We start from the raw sequence: 21,275 nt of genomic DNA on the forward strand, positions 1-21,275 counted from the left end.
CAATAAGGGCAAGTACTCTTCCCAATTAGATTGCTTCTTACTAACATAAGAACGCTACATATCCTCTAGAATTTGGTTAACTCTTTCAGTTTGACCATCAGACTCTGGATGATCTGCCGTACTCATACTCAGAGTAGTATCCAACTTTTTGAAGACTTCCCTCCAAAAATGACTGTTGAACTTTCTATCTCTATCCGACACTATATCTGCGGGCAGGCCATATAGCTTGTAGAGATGTTCAATAAAGAGTTTTGCCAACTTTGGCGTTTTAACAGTTTTCTTCGTGGCGATAAACTTTGCCATTTTAGTTAACCTGTCCACTACCACCCACACCGAGTCATTCCCTCCACTCGTCTTGGGTAAACCGGTAATGAAATACATGGAAATGCTTTCCCATTTCCTTGAGGAATATCCAGCGGATGGAGTAGTCCTCCAACCTTAAGACGTTCATGTTTATTGACCTGGCACTTACTGCCTTTCAGCACATAAGTCTGGACGTCCTTAAACAAACTAGGCCAATAAAACTATCTTTTTACTAGTGCATAGGTCTTCTGAATCCCGGGATGACCCACACTTGGACTATCATGACTTTCTTTAAGAATTTGGGCCCGAAAGTCACCAATAGTTGGTACACATACTCTACCCTTGTAGAGTAAGTACTCGTCATCAATGGAGTAATTAGCATATTTCTCCCCCCGACGAAGTTTATCACTCCCCTTTGAAGCTGTGGCAGTCAAAGGTGATGAAGGGCCTACGTCAGAGCTCTCCGGCTCCCAACTATACCCGGAAGACATGGCTAGTCTCTCCGGACTAACTCTCGCTTCCCTTCCCGTTGCACCTTCGGCCAGTCTCTCCGGACTAGCAACACGTGCCAACGAGGGAGGTGGTCGTGTCTGTGAAGAAGTGCGTATGCGTACAGCGTGCCGCCAGACCTCTGTAAAAGATGGATCATGCTCACATAAACCATGTAGTGACTCTAAGAAATCATTCTTGAAGACTGTGAAACTAAGTTCATTAATCTGTGGCATGCGACTAAGTAACGTTATACTTACCTTTCTGGTAACGTATCTGAAGGTCAAACTCCTGTAGAATCTCCGCCCACCGAGCTTTTCTACCCTTCAGTTCATTTTGACTTGAAAGCCATTTCAGACTTTCATGGTCCGTCCGGACCTCAAAAGTAGCACCATATAAATAGTGTCTCCACTTTTTTAGTGCATGAACTATCGCTAGTAACTCTCGCTCGTAAGCCGCGAGTAGTCACGCTGCGCACGATCTAACTTTTTACTCAAATGCAATTGGGCGTCCCCTTTGCATAAGTACGGCCCCAATGGCCTCATTACTAGCGTTTGTTTCCAAAACAAACGGCTCATTTGGATCGACAATAGTCAAAATAGGTGCAGCTGCTACTACGGTCACCTTGAGCTTATCAAAGCTCTTCTGTTGGGCTTCCCCCCAACTAATGTTTTTTGTTTTTGACCGTAACTGGTCAGTCAACGGGACTACGATCTTTGCGTAGTCCTTCACATACTGTCAGTAGAACCCCGACATGCCAAGAAAAATCTACAGTTCCTCGAGATTCTTCGGCGCTGGCCATTTAAGAATAGCCTCTACTTTTTCTGGCTCCATCCGCGTACCATCGATGGATATAATATGGCCAAGGTGGTGAATTTTTGTTTCAAAAAATTCACATTTGCTCTTCTTTGCAAATAGTTTGTGCTCTCGCAACAACTCGAACACTAGACGCAAATGCTCTATGTGTTCTTTCTGTGTCTTACTGTACACAAGAATATCATCTAGGAAAACTACTACGAATTTTCCCAGATATGGACGTAAAATGCTGTCCATCAGCGTCATAAATGTCGCTGGAGCATTGGCTAGTCCAAATGGCATAACCAAAAACTCAAAATACCCGAAACGGGTCCTAAATGCTGTCTTCGCAACATCTTCTGCTTTTATTCTAACCTAATGATACCCAGATCTTAGGTCTATTTTTGTAAAGTATCTCGATCCATAGAGTTGATCAAACAACTCATCCATGCGTGGCATTGGATACTTGTTCTTAATCGTTATCTGATTAAGAGCCCTATAGTCTATGCACATCCGCATAGATCCGTCTTTCTTCTTTACTAGAAGAATAGGCGATGCCCACGGACTTGAACTAGGCCGAATAAAGCCTTTGTTCAAATATTCCGTCAATTGTTTTTTCACCTCCTGTGCCTCAGAGTGGCTTAATCTATAAGCAGGTTTGCTTATAGGTTTTGATCTTGGGATAACTTCGATGCCATGGTCTACTTCTCTAGATGGTGGTAAACCATCTGGTAGATCATCAAGAAAAACATCCTGAAATTTCTCTAATAAATTCATTAAAGTATCTACGTACTTTTTTTTAATGTCTCTTTCACCTTGGATTTTTTCTTGTTTGAATCGCATGCATGCCAAACAGGGTTTTCAAACAGTGGGTATCGTCCAAGGCTATTTTGTTTTTCTTGTTTGTCTATGCAAACATTAATTATAGTTTCATCAATGGAAACAGAATCCAAAAGAGGGTAACAAGCATATACCTCTGCTATCTGGTCTCTGCGGACCGCTGTGCACAGCTCCATGGAGGAAATAAGTGGTGTGGTAGGGACAGTACAGTCCCCCTGTAGGGTAATGACTCTACCTCCATGCTCAAAACATAGCGTATTATGTAAGTAATTCCGAGCTAGACTAGGGCCCAAGCCATACAGCCACTCCTTGCCTAGATATACGTCTGCTCTGGCTAAGTGCATGACCTGAAAGTCAAGCGGAGCCTCGTAGTCCTACATAGATAATGGGACCCCCAATACTACGGTATTCCATACCGCTTTGTCATATCCGTTGGCTAGGCCAACAGTATACTCATGATCACTCTGAGTCTCAGTCAACCCCAACTTCTTGACTAACGAGTAGTTCAAGAAGTTGTGGCTAGCTCCATCATCAATAAAAACTGTGACTCTATGGCCACCTATGGTGCCATACATGTGCACCATGTCATGCAGACCTACAGTAGGCTGCCACATCGCTGGTGTCACTGAACAAGCGTGATGCTCATCACAATGACACACTGTCACCTCTCTGAACTCTATTGAACTGAGAGGGAGTCTCTGCACTGTATGCAACTGCCTAGAAGATTTACCATCTTTTTTGGGCTCGTTGTTGCCACTCGTGCTGGCTTTAGGCTTTGGACACTCAGCCTTCGTGTGCCCTACATCATTGTAATTAAAGCAGCGATTTTCCTTTCGCGCTTTAATATACAACTCTTTCTTTTGGATTTCGCTCTCTTTTCTTTTTGGATGGTCGCGGTTTTTTAGACCAATGACCACCCTGTCCTTCTTGGTCCGTCCTATCCCCTTGTTTATCACTGCGAAACCCTTTTCTTTTAAGACCTGACCTCCTCTTTTCACTACCTTCCACCCTGCTAGAACCACCACGTGCACTACGGCGCTTGATGTCATCAAATATCTGCGCATACTTAATTGCCTCTGCTAAGTCTTTAGGCTGTTAAGGGCTCCACGTACTCAAGGTAATCATCTTTGAGGCCTCTCTTAAAGCCTCGCAATGTCTGGAATGCATCGACTCCCTTTAGCTTGAGTACTATCTCCCTATAGTCTGAGATGTACTGAGTTAGGGATTTGTCCCATAACTCCCAGCTTCTCTCTGCCTCATTAATAGGCAAAAATTCTTTTCGAAGCATCGTTTCAAACTCCGTCCAAGTGGCTAGACGAGTTGTCAAACTCACCCACCACTTGTACGCTTTGCCGGTTAATGAGAGGCTAGCCTCTACAGGCTATATACGGCTAGGCTGCTGTTGTAACGCATGCAAATCTGACCACTTCGCTCTAGAAACATATTGACCGAGTCCTTATTTCTCTCCTTCTCCTCGCCACCAAAACTAGGCAGCTTCGGCCCCGCAGGCACATTGGCCTGTACTCCTGCAACCACTAGCGAGGCTATGCTCACCCGTGCCGTGGGAGCTCGGCTACCACAAGGAGTCGAAGTACTAGCCGCCGCCTTCTACTAGTAAATTACAACATCTTTAATACAAAAAAAAACACTAATAAAATGAGCAGTGGTGGAGAGAGAATAGTCACCCCCCTTTACGGTCGCCTGTCGATTTGTGTTGCGCTGCGAGCCTCTACAAGCGTCGCTACTCTGGGATGCTCCGATCCGAGAGAAAAAATGCCTGCAACTCATAACAAAAATTAGTCTCCGGAAACACTTATCCCTTGCCGAGATTATCCCTCCACAATCCAGAGAGAGGGTCCATTTGATTAACAAAAAAAACAAAAATAAAAAATTGTTTTTTTTGTCGGCTGCTGGCCACCCGCCCGTTGTGGACTAGGCAGGCCGCCCGCTGGGGCCAGGCCGGCCGCCCGCGTGCACTGGGCTGCGTGGCCTGGTTGGTTAGTGCCCTTCTCTGCTACGTGAGGTCGTCGCCCCCCCTCTACACAAACGACGCATGCAATGCTACGTTAAGAGGTTGTGGGGCTGGTCTTCGCTCCCCCCCACACACAGTAGACAGTAGACAGACGTTGCTTACACCAGGCGACTTCCTCTCTCTACCAAACGAAAATTTGTTTCGTAGACAAGCTTCAATGCAGAAAAAAAAATGAAATGCTTACCTGCAATTCACTTTGTTGTGTGCTACCGAGAGAGAGAGAGAGAGAGAGAGAGAGAGAGAGAGAGAGAGAGAGAGAGAGAGAGAGAGAGAGAGAGAGAGAGAGAGAGTTCTTCCCTTCAATTCTGGCCGCCTCCCTCCACACACTCCATTGGAGATAAGGATGAGATTTTGGATGGTTGAAAACCATTGAGTGGGCTTCGGTCCCCCGGTCACGCATGGATCCTGACAATCCCATCGAACCGACGCTCTGATACCAGTGTTAGATACCTGTAACGCCACTACAGGCGTTACCACGAGAGGGGACGGCCTCTGGCTCACCACCCAGCCATAGAGGAAGAATGAGGATTGCCCCTCATCCCCCAGTGTTAGATACCCGTAACGCCACCGGGCGTTACCACGAGAGGGGATGGGCCTCTGGCTCACCACCCAGCCATAGAGGAAGAATGAGGATTGCCCCTCATCCCCCAGGCTATATAGTGTGTGGCCTGCCGCCGTCCACACTAGCCTGGCCGCCCCCATGACTCCGCATGGGCATCCTCTCCCACTGAACCCCGGATGGCCACATCCTTGTCCATCCGGTCTGCCGTCGGTCATAGGCGTTACAGCCTACATGACATGTTAGCAAGCCAACAACTATCATGTTGCATCGATGTTAAAGTGAAGGGTATGAATAGTGGTTGACTTCCGGGTAGAAGGAAGAGATGAAAAGACAATAAATTAGGATTTTAGGGTTTCGTATGTCACAAAAGAATGATTGTTACACTTGGAAATAATTATTCTATCCCACTATTTTTAAACCAATAATTTTTTTTACCACCTATTAAACTAGATCGACATTGCATAAGAAGAGGAAGAAGAAGTATGGCTATATAGCTATATAAGGCCTATACCCCAGCACACGGAACCAGGCCATTTTACGTTTTGGAGAGGCAACAAAGTCCGAGCGCCCCAGAAGCAGTTAACCTATCGTAAGATATCTAGAAATGGACGTAATAATAGGAGAATTGTTATTAGTAGACATAGAGGGGGCGGTCACAAACGTTTATATCGTAGAATTGACTTTTGATGGGACAAGTTAAGCATTATTGGGAGAGTAGAAAGTATTGAGTATGACCCCAACCGCAATGCATATATCTATATAATCAGTTACATAGATGGTGAAAAGAGGTATATTCTGCACGCATGTGGAATAGGGGATGGAGATGTTGTAACATCTGGTCCTAAAGCATCTGTTTCAAATGGAAATTCCCTACCTCTAAGTGCAATTTGAATATTTGATTTACGTATTCGAAAAGTAATCGATTGGGTTGGAAGATGGGCCCACGAACCTAGCACTAATTCAAGATTATTGAATCTTTTGGAATAAACCTCATTGGGGCAACTAAGGAGGAATAGTAGCGGGTGATAAAGTCTAATAGCTTTTAAATACCTATTAACTTGCAAAGGTAGGATAATATGGAGACAGATAAATAATCTTAAGCTTGAAAAAACGAGTAAAGGGGCACTCTTTGTTCATATTCAATGTGAACGAGATACGGGTAACTCACGACATTTGATGTGACGATCAGAGGCAGTATCAAAACTATAAAGTGAAATAGAGGTAAGAAACCTTTTGTTGCATGAAAATCTGTTTAAATTAATGCAAAAGATAGATATTTCCTAAGTTATCCATAACATTGAATAATGTTATCTTGAATCAGTAAAGTCATCAATTCTGTTTTGCTGAATTATTGAGAGGGAGCCAGGTGTGCAGGCGAGGAAGCCAAGGATATAAATAGGGCTTGGAATTTATTTTTTGTTTTTCAAAAACTTCAATTCTATTTGGTACTATCAGGACCTAGCAACAACGCTCAGCAACAGCAAAAAAGTCTCGTTTTTTTATATCCGAAAAGCTGTATGCCTTGAAAGAGGCTTGTATAGTTTGGGAAGAGATCTCGCCCAATCGTTTTCCATTCATTATGGGAGAGTTAGAGGGGGGTGGGTCTACTCCAACCAAGATACCTTTGGGTACCACTAATATATAATATAGAAATGAAACCTGGGAAAGGTGGATAATTAGTTAGAGCAGCTGGTGCGGTAGCAAAAATAGTCGCAAAAGAGGGTCAGTTGGCTACACTGAGACTACCTTCCGGTGAAATTCGTTTAATATCCCAAAATTGTTTAGCAAGTATGGGACGAGTTGGAAAGGTTGATACTAACAATGAAGGCTCAGGAAAAGCTAGATCTAAACGTTGGTTAGGGAAACGCCCCAAGGTAAGAGGTGCAGCTACGAGCCCCGTGGATCACCTAAATGGGGGGGAGAAGGCAGACCACTCGAAATTTTTGAGGACATGCCAAAAGTGATAAAGGGTATCGTCAATGATTAGGAAATCATATCTCATGGAAAACAAAAATAAATAAAAAGTAGGAGTGCAAGCTTTAGCAAAAAATATCCATATGTCAGCTACTAAAGTACGGCGGATTATTTATCGAATCCAGGGTTGTTCATACAAAGAAGCACTTGTATCACCTGAATTTATGCCTCACAAAGCATCTTACTTCGTATCACAATTAGTTCTTTCCGCGGCTGCAAACGCTAGTACTAATCTTGGATTAAGTACATCCAATTTGTTCAAAATGGTATAAAATACCTAAATAATATCTGCTAAATATACCAATGTAGGGCTATATAAAAATGACAAGTACAAGCATGAAAAGGTACATGTAGACCCTCTTGAGATGATATATAATCCAACAATTACATTATGGACAGGAAGCTTGTCAAACACTTCCTCCGCTTTTGCAAGCAAGCCACATTTAGCATACATATCAACCAGTGCATTGCCAACAATGAGATATTTCTCTAGAAACCCTTTCTTAGCAATTTCAGCACGTATTTCTTGGCCTTTGTCTCCTGCTAAGGTGTGGCCACAAGCTTTTAAATAGCAAACATATGTGAGTAGTCCAATGCTTCTCCACCATGCTCATGTTTAACATATCTTGCAATTAAAGCATTCCATGAGACATTGTAGTCCAATGCTTCTCCACCATGCTCATGTTTAACATATCTTGCAATTCAAGCATTCCATGAGACATTGTAGAAAGTATTGCATAATTGGAGAGCCCATCATGAATGACATTCTAGCCAACATGATAACTTACACAAAAGGCTACATGTCTGATTGTATTCTTAAAACATTAAAAAAAAAGTTCGGACAAAAAAGAGACAAATTGAAGTACTCATATGATGAGTACTTCCATGACAAAAAAAAAGAATTTAAAGCTTTAGAAAATGTCTTAGTTGATTGAATGTGACATGTCTTCTCAAACAAAAAAAGTACTACTTTTCATTAGATGCTATACACAAGCATGATCCTATGTTGAGATTTATGTTGAGATGCATGGATGTTTTTGAGCACAATTCCATTGTGGAGGCATAAGCTAAAGTGTATCTCATCATCTTCCTACACGCCATATGCATAAGATGTAATCACTACCTTCTTGTTATGTGCACATTATATCTGCATATACTAGGAGGCTAACCCACATTAGGCTTGTGAGCATGGGAGCACGGGAACAAGCTCTAGTGGAGCATGGGTTAGGATTAACCTTAAGGATTAAGGTTAGGGTCAGGCATCCAAGGGTCACACATGGGAAATGGAGAGTCAAAAGTCACTTGAGGACCCTCCTATATAATATGTGGCATGGGGCACACTCAAGGGATGTTCTCTTGTGTAGAGGATTGTATCTACATTCTTGCCATTTCACTATAGAGTTGAGTGCTATTGTATTGGAGTTATACAACAGCATGGGTTAGGATTAACCTTAAGGATTAAGGTTAGGGTCAGGCATCCAAGGATCACACATGGGAAATGGAGAGTCAAAAGTCACTTGAGGGCCCTCCTATATAATATGGGGCATGGGGCACACTCAAGGGATGTTCTCTTGTGTAGAGGATTGTATCTACATTCTTGCCATTTCACTATAGAGTTGAGTGTTGTTGTATTGGAGTTATACCTCTCTTGGTGGTATGGGACGACACTAAGGTTAAGGTATGATGAGTTATGGTTTCATTTGGTGGATACCTTGGATATACTGGATTCACACTATAGTCAAGAGGACGTGCTTGTGAGCTTTCCCTTCGACTCGAGAGCTATTACTACATCGGTTTCACGGGTTTGTGATGTATACCATGGATATGAATTTGATCCGATAAGATATGTGGCTAGCTTCATATCATCAACATTAGTTTAATTTTTCCTTTGAGTGCCTAGCACATAACATCACCTCATTTATTACCTTCCATAAAATAATTTATGCCTTAGTGTCTTCTTGTTTCATTTCACATGTTGTTGTAGTTATTAACTCCTACAAACTGCATGATAGAATTATTTTTAAATTCATGATTAAAATAGATGTTGAGATGTTAAGCTCAACATGATTAGACACTCACAAGGTGCCTGCATGACCGTTCAACATTTACATCACTAGCGGGTTTAGTAGCTGGCACCGACATATCTTCACCAGAGATTCTACAGCTGGACTACACCAACTAGTCCACACCTACCCACTCCACTTAGCATGTTCACATTATGGACTGCTTGTATATACTCTATTATGTGTGTTAGTCACTTTTTCTTTGTAGACCTCTTTTGTTGTGAAGAAGAAGAAGAATTTTCAGCCTCTCGCCTTGTGTGTTCTCTTCTAGGGTTTGTGTGAGTGTGTGTGTGCTTGTAAGAGCTCAAGCTCTCTTCTCCCCTGCATCTTTTCATGGTATCAAAGAATGTTTAATGCTAAGGGCTAAGCATCAAGCAAGAGAAGCACACGAAGCAGTACAAGGGTAAGAGCTTCATCTAGTCTTTCCCCTTTGTGTTGGCTACTACAACCTTGTCGGGAGCTCTTCAGGAGGCACTGAAAAACAAACTTCGATTGAGGATCTTTCTTTGGCGAGAGCAGAGCTATAGGGAAACTATATATTATTTGTTGGACACCATTGTTTAGGCCGAAAATGCATTTCGAGCGCATCTGGACCTCCATTTTTCAGTTTGCAAGCGTTCACAGGCACTGCAAGTTAAGTTTTAATTGTCTCTGCAGAACTCTGTTTTTGGAACTTTAGGAAGGAAAATTGGTTGTGCACACACTGTGTGCGCTACAAAGAGGTCTCAAAGTTTCCATTGGGTGTATGTATGCAAATTGAGGTAACTGGTCATGAAAGTTTGGGTGTATGTATGTATGCAAATTGAGGTAACTGGTTATGACAATTTGGGTGCAGTATATTATCGCTGTAGAGAATACAACAGTTTGTGCACGTCAAACAAGAGTGTTGTTTTTTGTAACTTTGTATATATGTCGAATGATGGAATATACCAAACTACTATAGAGAAGCTTGACAATAACAACTTCCATGCTTGGAGGTTTAGATTGACAAATTTTCTGATGGGAAAAGTTTACTGGGACTACATTGAAGGTGAACATAAGGAGGCACCAGAGATACTAGAGATTAATTCAACTACCGCCGATGTAAAAGAATACAAAGATTGGAATCAAGGATCCAGGAAAGTAATGTATTAGCTTTCTAGAATACAAGACACCATGATTGGGCATATTCAGGATGCCAAGTCACCTAAGGAGGCATGGGACACCTTGGTGAAGCTATATGAAACCAACACTAAGGCACAAAAGATTCAATTGAAGAATGAGCTCCATACTGTGGAGAAGAAAAATATATTTGTGAATGATTATGCCTTGAAGATTAAGGGCATTGTGGAATCCCTTGCATCAATTGGTGTTTTTGTTGATGATGATGATAAAGTAGAAGTGTGTCTACGTGGTCTTAGGCTACAATACAAGGTGTTCAAGATGTCTATTCATTCAAACTTGGGATGACTCGAGGGGGTCACTCATAAATATGTAAGCGTAGCACTTGGGTTCAACAAAAGGGGTTTTTTAAATCCCTTTCTTACACAATTTTTACATACAAAAGGGTACCATTTAAAGGGGGTATTTACAGATTGAATAGAAAAAGGGTGTGTTTTATTCATGAAAAATTTACAGATAAGGGGTTTTTAAATTAGGCCTTGAACTCACGTGATATAGACCGTTTACATGTAGTGAACCCCCCCGAGACTCGGGAGAACATTCCCAACTTCACAGATTTGGTGTCAATGTTGATTATTGAAGAAAAGAAATTGGGGAAAGATCAACAGTCTTCACAAAACAACAACAGTTCAGAGCAATGCCTTCTACACAAGTTCAGGTAGAGGTCGTGGACGTGGCTAAGGTGGTAGCTGAACAAGTAATCAGAATTATGGTCAACAGCAGCATAGTCCCAGGATTCACAACAACACACAGGTGGAAGAGGCTAGTTTAGAGGCAGGGGGAGTCAAAGAGGTCGTGGTGGTAATTGGCAAAGGAAGCATAATGATACATGAGGCTATTTTTATTGTGGTAAGCCTGGACATCCTTAGTAGGCAGATTGCTATAAGAAGCAGAGAGTGACATGTGAAATGGAAAAGTGCAACAAAACAACTATGCGTCCTCTAGTAGAAATAATGAGGATAACGAGAGGTTGTTTATTATGCAACATGTGGTTAATATTGTGTTTGGAAATGATGTAGAAGCATTTAAGGATGATGTATGGTTTTTGATTCAGGTGCTTTGAACCACATGACAAGTGATGGTGAGTGGTTCAAGGAAATGAAGAGTCTTGAAAGACCAAGTTTTGTAGAAACATGGGCCGATTTCCCATGTTGGAGATGTGCCATTGTCTATGCAGGATGGTAAGGTGAAGTACCTTGTAGATGTACTTCATGTTTAGAACATCACAAAGAATCTGGTTTAAGTTGGCTAAATGATTGAGCAGGGTTTGTAGGCCCAGTTTAACCTTAATGGCTGTTATGTAGAAGACTTTAAAGATAAGTGCAGGTTGGTTGCAAAAGGCAATAGAGTGGGCAGAATGTTTACATTGAATGTAAATATGCTTGAAGTGAGTGCTGCAATTTTTGCAAATGGTTCAAGAGTTGTTACAAATACATACATTTGACAAGAGAATTGGGCATATAAATGTGCAAAGAATGAAGTCTATGCAGACTAAAGAAATTGTGACAGGGCTACCTAAGTTTAAGGTTGAAGGTATGTAGAAAGTATGTGAAGTATGTCAATTTGAAAAGCAAACAAAGCATGTATTTCCACATGGTCAATTTGGAAAGCAAACAAAGCATGCATTTCCACATGAAAGAAATGTGAGCAGGAATGTACTATATTTTGTGCATTCAAATGTATGGGGTCCTGTGACTATGTCTCTATGGAAGGCTGCAGGTACTACATAACATTCATTAACCACATGAGGAAAGTGTGGGTGTATTTCATGAAGGAGAAGAGTGAAGTGTTCACTCATTTTCAGAATTTCAGAGTGATGGGGCTGAAAAATAGACACAAAAGCATGTGAAGTTACTAAGATTAGATGGAGGGGGAGAATACTTCTCCAATGAGTTCTTTGAATTCTTTACAAAATAATGGCATTCGGAGAAAATTTACATGTGGATACACTCTGCAGCAAAATGGATTTGCTGAGAGGAAAAACAGGCACATTGCAGAGATAGCACGAGCATTGATGGTAGAGAAGAAAATGCCACATAGCTATTGGGATAAGGCTATGTGTATAGTAGTTTATATCATGAACATGACTCCTACTGCATCCATACATGATGTAATGCCAGAGGAGAAGTTTACTGGCAAGAAACCTGATTTGTCTCACTTGAAAGTTTTTGGATGTATTGCATATGTGCATGTACCAGATGAGCTGCATACTAAGCTGGATCCAACGAAAGAAAAATGTGTATTTATTAGGTATTCCCTTGAGAAAAAGGGATATAGATGTTATAATCCTGCTACACGTAAATGGAGGATAATCACGGATGTTGTATTTGATGAGATGATTAGCTGGTATGCTGCCAAAAAATATGTTGTTAGGGCTTATGTAAGTAGAAATGTGGTTGCACAAAATGCAAGTCAACAATCACAGTCATTGAGTGGACTAGGAGAGTCCTCATCTAATGGTACTACAGGGCATTCTCTTATTGATGGAGAGTCTAGTGGCTCGGAGATGAGCCTCGATAAGGAGCTTGGGATTCCAGCAAATGAGGATACCTAGTGTGAAGAAGGCTATGGAAGCCATGAATGCAAAGCTACAAATATCTGGAAGAGTCAAAAAGCTTATGCAGAGGTTGAATTATGATGGCTATGTGGCACATCACTATGCTTATATGGAAAAAGTTGTGGAGGTTGTAGAACCCACATGTTTTGATGAGGCTATTGGAAATGTGTATTGGGAGAAAGCTATGGATGAGGAGATGGATGCATTGTATGGAAATGAGACTTGGGATTTGGTGCCATTGCATGAAGGCAAGAAAGCTATTGGTTTTGTAAGTGGGTGTATAAGGTGAAACATAAGAGTGATCATAGCATAAGCAAGTACAAGACTAGGTTGGTAGCCAAAGGATATGCGCAGACACATGGGATTGATTATGAGGAGACATTTTTCTCGGTTTGCAAAGATGGCAACTGTGAGAGTTGTGATTACGGTGGCTACAGCGAAAGGCTGGTTTTTACGTATCAGATGTACGTAAGAAATGCATTCTTGCATGGTGACTTGCAAGAAGAAGTGTATAAGGACCAGCCACCTAGTTTTGAGGATAGAGGTCACACGGAGTATGTATGTAAGCTTCGTAAGGCTTTGTATGGGCTGAAGCAAGCTCCACGAGCATGGCATGACAAGATTGCTGAGTATCTTGTCACTATTAGTTTTCATATGGCAGACGCAGATCACTCTTTGTATGTGCGCAAGAGTGATAAGAGTATTGTAATAACACCATCTATGTAGATGATGTTATTGTTGGGGGTGACAACTTGGATGAGATTGAGCATGTGAAAAGTCTTCTCAAAAGGAAGTTTGAGATGAAGGATTTGGGAGATTTGCGCTACTTTTTGGGAATTGAGGTGCTTGAGGGAAAAAAAGCGATGATCTCTATGAACCAAGTGCAAGTCCCCTCCTTGATTCGGCCATGTGACCTACGAGTTCGGTCGAAACAGAAAGGATAGTTAAGGCTCTTGACCCCATTAGATAAATTTTTGTTAGAAGATTTTCCTAGATTAATCGCACGTGCTTTCTGGGCAAGGAAAGTTTTCCCGATCTTGGTTTCAGAAGAACTGCTGGATTAGTCCCTTGCCCGGACATCTGTGGGCGAGGCCTCGAGTGGGAAGCTCTTCCCTATGAAAGAGGTTGCTACTTTTGCTGTGCTAGCACTCGAGAGTTTGATGTGCAGAGGGGGCAGGGGTCTCACTGCTGATGCTGGTATTAGAGCTTTGTTGAAAGATCAAGAATGGAAGATGAATTTTGTTAGTAATGTATAATAAAATCTTAGAAAGGTGCATTTATATGTTGTATTTTCATTCAGATTAAGCTTCATTGAGATGAAGACTTATAATTGACAAATTGGATTTTATAGATGGACACCCCGTATTTATCAGGTATCCCCGACCTTACCCAAAATCAGGGTATGACTTCCTTTGCTTTTGAGCATATCCTCTCCTCTGCTAGGACTCGAACAAGCAAGGCAAGTCTTGCTAATCATTTCAAGGAGCTATATTTTTCGGACCCACTGGAGAGACAACTGCATATGTGGTACTCAGGGCAATATGTCCAATGTTAAATTTTCTAATCTTAAATAAATACTCATAATTGAAATGTGATAGGAACTCCTCTTTTAAACTAAAATTTTATTATGCATACATAGCATAATTATAAACATAATTATATTTAAATCTTTTGATTATTCTTAAAATATCCGTTCATCATTACTATATGAAAATACTTACAAAAATATTAGCATAACTCTCTTTCAATCCTAAAATGAATTAATATGATTTTTCTTAATCATAAACAAGCTTAAAAGAATTAATCATCATTTTTAACTAGATTAAAATCATAAAAAAATTTAATCTTCTTCTCTAGCTTATCAAGCCTAGAGTTTTTATTAAGATAATGAGATTATCATTAAGATCCATCCTTCTAACAAGGATCTAACCATAAAGATGATTAATCTTTCAAAAGGAGAGATTTACTAATAAAAAATCATTATAATTAAGCATAAAGATTAGCGTTAACCCATTTAAAGATTGGAAAATTCTTTTTGAACTTTTGTTTTAGGGGAATTCATCTTAGATATTAGGAAAAAACTTTGTATCCAAAAATATCTCAAAATTGAATTACCTCTCTCTAGAACATTTTCTCTCTCTAGGCCAAAAACAAGGGAAAACAATGTTTTCTTGCATTCTGAAACAGGGGATGATTACAGGGATTGAGAGGAAAGCTTATACATATTTTAGGGCTGAGGAGGAATCTTACAATGTATATTTCACAAACCTTATGTAAATAAATAATGTTTTTCAAAAATTCCAGTTGTCTAAGTGATTATGAACACCAAATATTAAGTTTGAAGGAATAAGTTCTGTTTTCTCAAGACATATGTCATGGATCTATAGTAGAACAATCACCTTGTTGAATGAATTAATTTTGAACTTCTTAAGTCTTTGAATCTCGAAACGAAGTCGAATAGAAAATTTAACGATGTATCATTTTGGCAAAATCATGAAATGTGTGAATTGTGGTAGACAGCCAGATCCTCACACAGATGAGGATGAGCTTGACCCTGACATTCACAAAGCTCTACACAGGTCTCAGCCGCCAGGTCCCTTCAAGGGGCGAAGGGGAACATTTAGGCGAGGTGGTAGAAAATTGGATCAAAACGATGGAGGAGTACCTCGATGTCACTGGTTACAATGAAAAAAGTAAGGTGTCTCTTGCCATGCTGAAGATTGTAGACACAGCCAGAGTACCATCATGGAGGGACCACTGCGAACCGCTTGGATCGGAACACCCAGACGTGAGACGATCTTAAAGCATACCTCAGGAAGAGATTCTGTCCTCCAGGCTTCTTGGAAACAAAGATGAATGAGGTCCTAGAACTAACCCAAGGAAGCCAGACCATGGAGGAATATCACTAGGCATTCGCTATCCTCCTCAAATACTCGCCACACCGCTGGATGAAGAATAGCTGATGGTGGCCAGGTTCATTCGGGGAATGAACGAACCTTTGGATACCCTGGTAAAGAATGCTAAGCCAGTTTCTATGGCCGAAGCAGTGCAGATGATGGCGAAGGATTTCACCAAGGCCTTTGTTGTCAAGGTCCCGCGCCAAAGCCAGCTCCCTCATCCTTCAAAAGATTCTAAACTCCAGGAAGCACTTCCAACTTTCCACCTCCTAAGAGACATCAAGGTCCCAATCAAAACCAAGAGATAGGAAGTTTCAGAATGGAAGGAAGGCCTTTTCCTCGGAGCACGTTTTCTGGACTTCGGATTCTTTCCCGGATGTAGAAGGAAGAACTTCGAAGTGAGAACAAGTGTTTTGGTTGTCAAGGTTTTGGACACCAGGTCAAGGATTGCCCAACTCCTCCTATGTCAATGGGCTAGGGGAGTCAAGGTCCTAGAATGCCAAGATGACCGACTCCTTCCTATCAACCTAATCAAGGTCCCTCTCACCAAAATCGAGGCAACCCTAGAAGAGTGCCAGCTCAGCCTACATCCTCAATGCAAATTAGTCTCAGATCCTCCTACCAGAATTGAGGGAGCCAGATTCCAGACAGCAGTAGCCAAAGCCATTCAATCACAATAGCTGATGCAGTGGAGGAAGAAAGAGGACATATTTATGCCGCCATTGAACATCAAGGGCAGAATCGACAGTTCTTGATCCTTCAAACTCCAGCAGAGTATAAGGGTAAGAACTTTAAGCTTTTTATTGATTTAGGAGGCAGTACACATTCTTTTATTTCCCCAAGATGCTTGTGTAAGTTAGTCCTAGATGATTAGAGAACAGGGAAACCTATGCAAGTAGAATTGGCCAATGGGAAGATTCTTTTCACACACCATGAAACAACTTGTATTCAGTTTAATCTAGATGGGAATGTAATAGACTACCAATTCAGAGTCTTACCCCCTTGGGAATCTATGGCGGAATCCTTGGAATGGATTGGCTCCATAAGAATCAGGCTGCCATTCACTGTCACAATGGAACCATCTCTTTCCTCGACCTTCACGGGAATCAAGGTCAAGGAACTTGAATTTTCGAATCCCCAATTCTGCACTTAGTAAAAGCTTCTAAATTGTTGAAGGGACTCAGAAAGAAGCAAGCTCTCTATGTCGTTAACATGAATCTAGTAGACAGAAAATGCAAAGCAAAGGAACGAAAGTGGCTAAGTGAGTATCCTGATGTATTCCCAGAAGAACTGACTGAGATGCCTCCAACTCATGAAGTAGATCATGAGATAGAGCTAACTCCCGAAGCTCAGCCGTATAGCCCAACATGCATGCAAGATGCCGGTCCCAGAAGCCATAGAACTTAAGGAGCAGTTAAGACAACTGTTAGAGCAAGGATTCATAAGACCTAGTGTTTCACCTTGGGGTATGCCCGTTCTCTTTCAGAAAAAGAAAGATGGAATGTTAAGACTCTGTATTGATTACAGAGGATTAAATCAATTGTGTGTGACAGTCAAGAATAAATATTCTATTCCTAGGATTTATGAACTTTTGGATCAGTTAAGTGGAACCCAAATGAACACAAAGATAGATCTCAAATCTGGATATTACCAGATCTAAATTAAGGATCAAGATATCCCCAAGACAACCATCAATACTCGCTATGGACATTGTGAATTTACAGTCATGTCATCAGACTAACAAATTCCCCAACAACGTTGAATTGCCTCATGCAGAATATTCTCAGAGAATACTTGGATGAATTTGTTCTTGTCTTCTTCGATGACATCCTGGTATACTCTAAGAATGTATCAGATCATGAAGATCATGTATGTAAAGTCCTGGAGATCCTAAGGAAACACCAACTCTTTGCAAAAAAGAGCAAGTGTACTTTCTCTGCTGAAACCATGTCAAGTACTTGGGATTTATAGTGTCTAAGGATGGGATTTCTCCTGACCCTGCTAAAATCCAAGCAGTCGTGGATTGGCCAGAGCCCAAAACAGTGAAAGAAGTCAGAGGATTCTTGGGATTAACTGAGTGGTATAGAATCTTTATACCCAGGTATGCTCAGATAGCATTCCCTTTGACTAACCTTCAAGAAGAGTACCCTATTTCATTGGACCGCTATGTGTCAGTGTGCTTTTGATAAGCTAAAGACAGCTTTAGTAACCAACCCTATTCTAAAATTTCCAAGGTTTTCCATACCCTTTGAGGTAGTGACAGATGCCAGTGGTTTTGCCCTAGGAGGTGCACTTATGCAGAAAGGTGATGCAGTAGTCTATAAGTCCAGAAAGCTCGGTCTAGAGAGAGATAATACAGTTTTGAGATATTTTTGGATATAAAGTTATCCCTTCTATTTAAGATGAATTCCTCTAAAACATAAGTTCAAAAAGAGTTTTCTAATATGCATTAGAAATTAATTGAATATGTGCATTAGACACCTTAGCCTAAGGGTCCACATTTTCATAAAATTATGGATTAAGGTCCAAAGAGTGTTCTAAAGGGCCAATAGGGTTAATCCAAGTGTTGGAATAAGCAAAATACAAGAATAAAAGAAAATCCCCTTAAAATGAGTAAATTCTCACATAAGATGAAGAGTTGACTAGTACAGCACTTAATAGTTTAAAAATGAGGATTTATTAGTTAAAAATTAGAATTTTGACACCTAAGGAGCTCATGAAGGAGGTTCCTAGAATATCATCATTACCCCCAATTTTTAATTCAAAAAAAGGAGATATTTCATCTCTCCTCTTTCAAACTAGATCAGAAAAGTGAGCCTAACTGGTCCAAAACTTGTCCAAATTGGATCAAACTGAAGCTGGAAGCCTCTAGATCCCAGTTGGACTTGGTTGGTGGCCTCCTTGTCCTATAAACAGAGCCCCATTTCTTTTGTATTTTCATCTTAGTGTATTTACATGCTAATGTAATTTTTAATTTAGTGTATTTCTATTATCCCTCTACCTTGCCTCTCCATTGTGAAGCTTTGGAGCTTCACTAATCCTCTTCTTCTCTTGGATATTACCCTCTTCTACTTAGTGGCCAAGATTCTTCTTTGAGGGCTTCACATCTCCCTAAAGAATCAAGCCAAAAACCAAGGGTAAGCCTAAACAATGGTGTTTTACTCTCTTCTTGAATGGTAATCTCCCAACCTCTCTAATGCTTGGGAAGCTTTTTAATCCATGGTTTCTTCTTAAAACCATGATTTTATTGAATTATGTTGTTTAAATGGATTAATGTTAATCTCTTATGCTTACAAGTAATGTTTTTGAATTGTAAATCTCTCTTTTTGAAAGAATACTCACCTACATGGCTTAATTCTTCTTGAAAGGATAGATCTTATTCCTAATCTCATTTTCTTACCCAAAACTCTAGGCCTAATAAGCTAGAGATGGAGATTAAGTATTTTTTATGATTTTAAAACTAATTAAAATGAGAATTAATTCATTTAATCTTGCTTTATGTTAAGAAAATTCATATTTATTCATTTTAAGTTGAAAGAGAGTTTATGCTAACATTCTTGTAATTATTTTCATATGGGAAGTTATAATTGTATATTTTTTAAAATAAACAAGATGCTTATAATTATGCTTAGGTTTATGCATAAGAATTTTTATATTAAAAGAGGAAGTCTCACCATATTTTTATGTAATTATGATTATGCATAAATTTGATAATGCAAAAAGAGGAATTTTTATCATATTCTATGCATAAACATTTTAATGCTAAAAGAAGGATTTTTGTTACATTTTTTCATAGTATGTGCATGCATAAAAATCTAGATGCAAAAAGAAGAATTTTCATGATATTCTATGCACAAACATTTTAAATATTAAAAGAGGAAATTTGGTCATTTTTTTAAAATAGGTATATTCATGATATGTATATACATGGGTATTTTTATTTATCAAAAGATGAATTTTCATCATATCTCTAAATAGGAAAATGCATAATAAATTTTAATGTCAAAAAGAGAAAGTTTCATTGTAAGATTCCTCCCCAGCCCCTCAAGATGTCCAGTTTCATCCCCTGTAAAAATCAATCCCCTTTTCAGAATAATAAAAGATCTTGTTTCTACCTGTTCTGACCTAGAGAGAGAAAATATTCTAGAGAGAGATAATTCAATTTTTAGATATCTTTGGATGGAAAAATATCCCTTCTTATTAAAATAAATTCTCCCGAAATAGAAGTTTAAAAAGAAATTCATAAGGTGCATTAGAAATAAATTATAATGTGCACAAAAGACCTTAGCCTAAGGGTCAAGATTTTTTGTAAATTTTGGATTAAGGTTCCTATGGACCAATAATATAATCCAAATGTAGGGAGGAGATAAATTGAAGAATAAAAGAAAAACTCCCCAAAAATGAGTAAATGCTCACATAAGATGAAGAGTGGACTAAGGACCAAAGAAAAGAATTAAAAAACTGAATTTTGACACCTCAGAGTGGGGATCTCCCCTCATGAATTAGGCGCCTTTTTCTCATTATTACCCCCAATTCTTAATCAATAAAATGACATATGTTCATCTCTCCTATTTCAAAACTAGATCCAAAAAGTAAGCTGAACTGACCCAAAAATTGGTCAAAAATTGCCCAAACTGATCTAGAAAATTCTAAAATCAGTTTGCTTGGTTAGAGGCTCACTTTTTTCTATAAATAGAAGCGTCCCCCTTTGTAAAAGCTTAATGGTGTTTATGCACTGTTACTCTACTCCTGCCCTGAGCCATCTACATTGAATTTTTTAATAATTCAATTGTTTTTGGCCTAATCCTCTCCAAAGTGAATTGGTGGCCACTCTTGCTTCAAACAAGAGTAGAACCCTCAATCCCTCAAGTCAAAGGAGAGCTTACAAGCTCCATGTAAGCTAATTTTCTTACTTTGTTTAATGAAAAATCTATGGTTTTCTTGATTTTTATGTTTTATAAATGTTTGAATTAAATTCAAATGCTATGCCTTTGATAAAAAAGGCCAGCCCTTCTCTTCTTTACATTCCAACCTTTCTCAATCCTAGAAAGATTGACTAAGGGATTAATTAAACTCTTCTTATTGTTTACTCTCTTGAATTTAGAAAATTGTGTAGATTAGAGTTCTATAATTCTGAATTGGGTTAATTAAATTAAATAAAGAAAGAAAAAAATGAGAAATGGTCAGCCATACAAAGGAGGTTATGGCAAAATTTTCTAAAATTTTGTGAAAAAGAAAGTTTATTTTTAAGTTATTCCAAAAGAGTAATTCCCACCATTTTTGCATCTAAAAGAAATATTATAATTACTCCATGTACATATTCACCTATGAATATGCATGGATATCACTAATATTAATTATTAAAATTGATTTCTATGGATAGAAAGATGCATAAAAGAACTTTTTTTATTTTACAAAAGTGTTATTCTTAATAAATTTGATTTCTATGCATAGAAAGATGCATAAAGAAAAACAATTTATTATAAAAGTGTTATTCTTATTAAATTTGATTTCTATGCATAGAAATATGCATAAAGGAATTTTTGTATTATAAAAGTGTTATTCTTATTAAATTTTATTTCTATGCATAGAAAGATGCATA

This window comes from Cibotium barometz, chromosome 29 (assembly GCF_041138505.1).
Source record: "Cibotium barometz isolate CiBa-2024 chromosome 29, ASM4113850v1, whole genome shotgun sequence".
Taxonomy (NCBI): Eukaryota; Viridiplantae; Streptophyta; class Polypodiopsida; order Cyatheales; family Cibotiaceae; genus Cibotium; species Cibotium barometz.